This window comes from Amphiura filiformis, chromosome 19 (assembly GCF_039555335.1).
Source record: "Amphiura filiformis chromosome 19, Afil_fr2py, whole genome shotgun sequence".
Lineage (NCBI taxonomy): Eukaryota > Metazoa > Echinodermata > Ophiuroidea > Amphilepidida > Amphiuridae > Amphiura > Amphiura filiformis.
In genome coordinates, this window is record NC_092646.1 from 18,031,844 (window position 1) to 18,038,231 (window position 6,388).

Here is a 6,388-nt window from a genome sequence, read left to right on the forward strand (position 1 = left end):
AAAGAAAACCATTTGTTTTACCAAACTTGATAACACTCTTATAGCAATGTACCTTAATTATGTTATATGAAATTCTTTTTGCTTCTTTAAATGACTACCCCTGGTCTATCCGTGAATTAATTTAACTGCAATTTAATAATAAACATGGGATTTATAAAGCGCCCCACGATGTAAAAAAACATCCTCAAAGCGCGGCGCTGCACAGAATATTAAAATACACCCACTAAATAAAAAATAAAAAATAGGGCCTACATGCTGAACAAAATAGTATACATAAAAACTTACGCATGATAGAACTCATATACACACCTTACTATACTAAACCCATGAAAACATAATAATAATGTACAAGAGTTCTGGACTTCGTTTGATAGATACGAATAAGAAATCCTTTACCATGAATTTGTTTTGATAATTTCATAATAATCCTCTACTCAATGTAGCCATTAACTATATGTAATATGTTATATGCATATCCTTATGCCTCTGATAGTAACTACCTACAGTCTATAAGCGAAACTTACGAGGCGGTGTAATTATAAGTATGCCATAATAGATGAAACTGTAATTCAATTAATGACAAATTATTCTCTTTGTTTGATAGATACAATTATTACCACATTTAATCACACACATGCTTAACTTGATGATAATGAAGATCCAGTCTTTGTTTGATAGATACAGAAAAATTTGGTAATAACCGCTCGACTAGCCATTAACAATAGGTAATATATTATATGCATTTCCTTCTGCCTATGTTAACAGACTACCCCCAACCTGTGTCGGAGAATAGTTAGGTGACAAAAAGTATAGTGTAAAAGGTAATTTGATTGAAAGCATTGCCAATTTGCAATAATTTACTTGATGAATAATTTTTCCCTAGTAAATAAGTTTTATTCGGACTCTGCACCTGCGCACCCTATCTGCAAATACACACATTTCCTTGTTTTATTAATATGAACATCTATAAAAGTTTGATATGATGAGCAATATTTCACTTCAATTTGAATTCTACCCCATAGAATTTGGGGTTCTTTTTCCAACTAGCAAAAGTTTGCCGTTATTTCTCCAACTAGCAAAAGTCAAGTTGTCTGATGTGCTATGACACCTAAAAGATAATTCATGCAGCAACGAGTTTGGTTAATTAGCTACTCCGAGATAAATCCACTTACTTCAATTGCCTTCAGATCGCTTCAGCATTTAATGTATGACATTTTATCACTAAAATGATCCATTGATGACACCAAGATAATTCTGCAGTTTCCTGCAACCGCTTCCTTCATATGTTTCTTGTATTATTTGACATGGACATATTGCCCAAGAATAATATAAGCCCAATCAGTGGTACAAAATAAATTTTGGCATTTCCATCAAGCTATGGAATGATCTTCCTCTATCCTTTATTGCAGCTCCATTCGTAGAAGCATTTTTGACATCCACCGCTTCCTTCATCTGTTTCTTGTATTATTTGACATGGACATATTGCCCAAGAATAATATAAGCCCAATCAGTGGTACAAAATAAATATTGGCATTTCCATCAAGCTATGGAATGATCTTCCTCTATCCTTTATTGCAGCTCCATTCGTAGAAGCATTTTTGACATCCACCGCTTCCTTCATCTGTTTCTTGTATTATTTGACATGGACATATTGCCCAAGAATAATATAAGCCCAATCAGTGGTACAAAATAAATTTTAGCATTTCCATCAAACTATGGAATGATCTTCCTCTATCCTTTATTGCAGCTCCATTCGTAGAAGCATTTTTGACATGGACTTGTTAGCATACAGAGCTTTGCTTATGCTATTTTTACTCGCATGAAGAACTGTATAATATATAATCTTCCCGTTCACCACTTGCATTTTGGTTCGCTTCCTCGCCATATTAAGGTGCAACAATACTCTCTTTCAAGGATACACTGTATCTAATGTAGATGAAGATTCTTCGTTATCTGTACATGCTCTAAATGTAGTTAGCTGTTATACACAATAAAATTTCACCATTAGAGAAGTTACCGTTTCCATCATACTTGTGCTCTAACAAAGATCGTTCCTCCCCATAGAGCCAGGTTACGATTCAAAATATACTCCATCCACTGTCATAGGCATGGTAATTACGACTTTCTGTTGCAGATCCCGCAAGATGTCCTCCTTGCTACCACCTGTCTCGAAGTAACCACATGACCTGCAGTGAATTAAAAGACAGAAAAAAGAGAAGCAAATTCTGCCAGCAAAGCCATTTTACTTTGTGTATAATTCATGCCTGTCTATAAATGACATCCAATATATTCGACAATTCAACTCCTTTATTAATCTATTTGAACTCCGACAACCTTGGATTGAACTTGTAATAAATGTAAAAAAACACATAATTAAATCCATTTTTTATTCATTTTTTAAAAATTTATTTATTTATCTATTTATTTTTAAAGGCCGTTTTGTTTTTCATAGACGACATAGACGACAGCGTTGAAGTTTTTTTGTTTGTGATTCGTTTTAATGGAAACCCGGATGGCTTCCAAAATTAGAGCATCCTGTGTCCACGTCATGATGCTTGCGCTAAAAAAAATTGAATTTGACAATTAAATTCACTCATATGGTTTTTATATACCAAGAGAGAGAAGCACGCGTTTACGGCCATGATGATGATTGCGATAAATTGACCATGAAATTCACCCATATTATGACTATTATTATAACTTTACCCAGAGAGAGCATCACGTGTCTACGCCCATCATGATTGCGCTAAACGGATTGAAATTAAAATCACTCATAATTATGGTTATTATATACAAAGACAGATTTTCCAATTCAGAACAAAATGTTTGAACCATGTTGCCAAAAGATTGAAATTGACAATTAAATTCACTCATAAATTATGGCTTTTATATACCAAGAGTGAGCATCACGTGTCCAATGCCATGATGATTGCGATGCAAATTTTGAAAATGACGATTAAATTCCCTCATATGACTAGGCCTATTATAATTTTACCAAGACAAAGCATCACGTGTCCACCCCATGATGATAACATGTGCTAACTTCACTCATATGGCTATTAAATACCAAGAGAGATTTTCCAATTCAGAACAAAAAATTTTGAACCACTTTCAATTTCAAACCAGAACAGAAACAGATTGTGTTCCTTCAGACTGCCTAATATAATTATGATGAACATAGAAATGGTTCAAAACTTTGCTTTCCCTTAATTTCACGCATTTTCCATTCCACTACCTGCATGATTTATAAATATTTATGAGTTCAAAAAACCCCTGATAACCCAGTGACCCCCCCGGCTATATACTACCGTGATTCAGTGGTCTATGTTACCATTAATAATGTACATACATGTATACATGTAGACGACCACGTTTGACAATTTTGAAAGCAAATTTCTCACCGTGTTTATTCACTGTTGACGCAAAATACAAATACTCTATTTGGCCATCTGCTGTTGCCACCGCTTACAAGCATAGGATAAATGTATTCTCTCTTCTGACAAATGTAATAGCGCTAAGATCTCGCCTCCAACATTTCAACACATTAGAATTATTCCATACCACCAGTCCGGCAATCCCAATCAATAGTACTCATACATGCCTGACTTCCTCGGATCACTGTTTAGACAATCGACCACGAAAGTTTTATCGAGTTATACAAACAACTCCGGACTGTTCATTGTACCGTCACAATTCATTTCATGTGGTGTGATGTGCTGTAACCTGTAAGCTTACTTGCTTTTTTTTTTTTTCCAGTTGTTCATATTCGAGGTATCCTTGATGTGTTTTGTATCCACATCCGTTGGATTCACCACTACCCACTTTTTTGTAAGCTGTGACGGCCTATTCATTGTCTTATAGTTGAATAAAAATTTCTGCGTCCGTTCTTGCTGAAAAACTGACAGAGAATGGCATTAGCAAACAAAATGGCCACCGACCAAACAAGGCACCCAATTGTGACCTCACGAGGGCGATCCCATTTCAGCTGCAGGGATAATTTTGTGTTTCATTTGATATGTACAAATTAAACTGCATTTCGAGGTTTTTGCATATCTTACATAATAGAGATATTTTGCTCCAGAACGCCGTTTTACCCAATGAAATCGGACATTCCTAAGCGAAGATATTGAGTTCGTAAGTTATGGTATTATAAAATTGGAAATTGAGATATCGGTCTTTGGAAATATTATTAACAATGATAATGTTGAGAGTAGGAATTACCTTGAAAAATGCCTCAAAAAATACAAGATGCAAGTTATATTCCGGTCTGAAACTATTAGACAATATTTTAAACATTAATAACATCACAAATTCGAAACAAACCCAAATTGTAAAAAAAAAAATCAGTCCCGGGCAAATTTTTGGCTATTTCTCCATTTACGATCCTACCCAAAAGTGTCTCCTTTTGACATGACACGTCACAATATGCATCCCGTATCATACACAGCAAACTATGGTAACCGTGAAATCAATTGGCACTGATTTTGGGTGACCTAATTTCCCAGGTTCTTTTGCTATAAACAAATTTAAAATGTAATTAATGCGGTAAATAGCTCTGACAATATCATTAATCATTATTCATGATGATTACAATGATTACTATTGTGGTTTGTGGCCTTTTCATACCACTGTCATGACTGTGTGTTCCTACTATAAGCATGATACGTGATCAGCGGAAAATTGTCATAAAATAAAAATACCCAAAATCAAATTTTTAGCCCTCATCTTACCAAAGGGTGCAGGGTTGATGTTTTGGACAAATGTCTGAAATATGCAACATTCGTTGCAAACGCCTGAAAAAATTCTGTTTGACCGGATCTGCAGGGGGAGCGGATTACCGTGGTTCTATCCTCTCGTTGCACTACTGAGGTCCCCGGTTCGAGCTCCCAGGCGGCTTAATTTTTAAATCCACCTGGTTTCTAGTCTATACTCGCTCTCATGGGTTTTCATTGATATTCTGTGCTAAACCGTGATTTCTTTTATTTTGTTGCGCACAATTGCAGACATTTTGATATTGGATATTGGCATTGGCATACTTAATACTCGTAAACATGGCAGAGGATGATTTAAGGAAGCCCCATCATGCACTGCAAACGTGTTATCACCAGAGTTTGAATTCTGTGCAAAAGATGTTGTTTAAGAATTGTGTGTCATTATTACTTGGTCGATTTCAGATCTAAAGTGATGTTTGCATGAAGGATAATTCACACCTTCTGTAGGTAACATAAAATGTGAAATCGACTAGCATTTTGAATGCGTTTTTATTGTAAATATATCAGTCCAAATTCAAATTTAACAATGGCCGTCAATGCAATGTGCGAGCAGTGTTGTGTCATGTTCACTCACACAGCTGTGGTAACCGCAAGTCAACACAGTGGCGTGGTGGGAGGTGCTTTTCATCCTCTGTAAGGGACGCACCATTAGATTCTCAGGGGGGGCATGGGAGTTTGGGTCCGGCAGAATTTTTTTTTTTTATAATATATATATTCTGTGCTAAACCGTGATTTCTTTTATTTTGTTGCGCACAATTGCAGACATTTTGATATTGGATATTGGCATTGGCATACCTACTCGTAAACATGGCAGAGGATGATTTAAGGAAGCCCCATCATGCACTGCAAACGTGTTATCACCAGAGTTTGAATTCTGTGCAAAAGATGTTGTTTAAGAATTGTGTGTCATTATTACTTGGTCGATTTCAGATCTAAAGTGATGTTTGCATGAAGGATAATTCACACCTTCTGTAGGTAACATAAAATGTGAAATCGACTAGCATTTTGAATGCGTTTTTATTGTAAATATATCAGTCCAAATTCAAATTTAACAATGGCCGTCAATGCAATGTGCGAGCAGTGTTGTGTCATGTTCACTCACACAGCTGTGGTAATCGCAAGTCAACACAGTGGTGTGGTGGGAGGTGATTTTCATCCTCTGTAAGGGACGCACCATTAGATTCTCAGGGGGGCATGTGAGTTTGGGTCCAGCAGAATTTTTTTTTTTTCGCCGCCGAAGGCGGCGGATGTTTTTTTTTTCGCCTCGTAGAGCACCAAATTTCTTTTTTCGCCGCCTTCGGCGGCGAAGTATTTTTTTTTCAATTTTAATGTATATTTTTATACAAAGTTGGGTGGGGAAATTTTTTTTTTTACTCATCAGTGAGGCAAAAATTTTTTTTTTCGTCTCACTAGTGGGCAAAGTTTTTTTTTCGTCTCACTAGTGGGCGAAGTTTTTTTTTCTTCAAAAAACTCCCATGCCCCCCTGGAAATCTAATGGTGCGCCCCTAAACATGGTAAATGGTTGGAGTAACAGATGAACAGCAGTAAATCCTAGCATCCAATCCTATCCCAACCTCCTACATTAAAGGAAGGTGACCCGATCGTTTTGAAATATG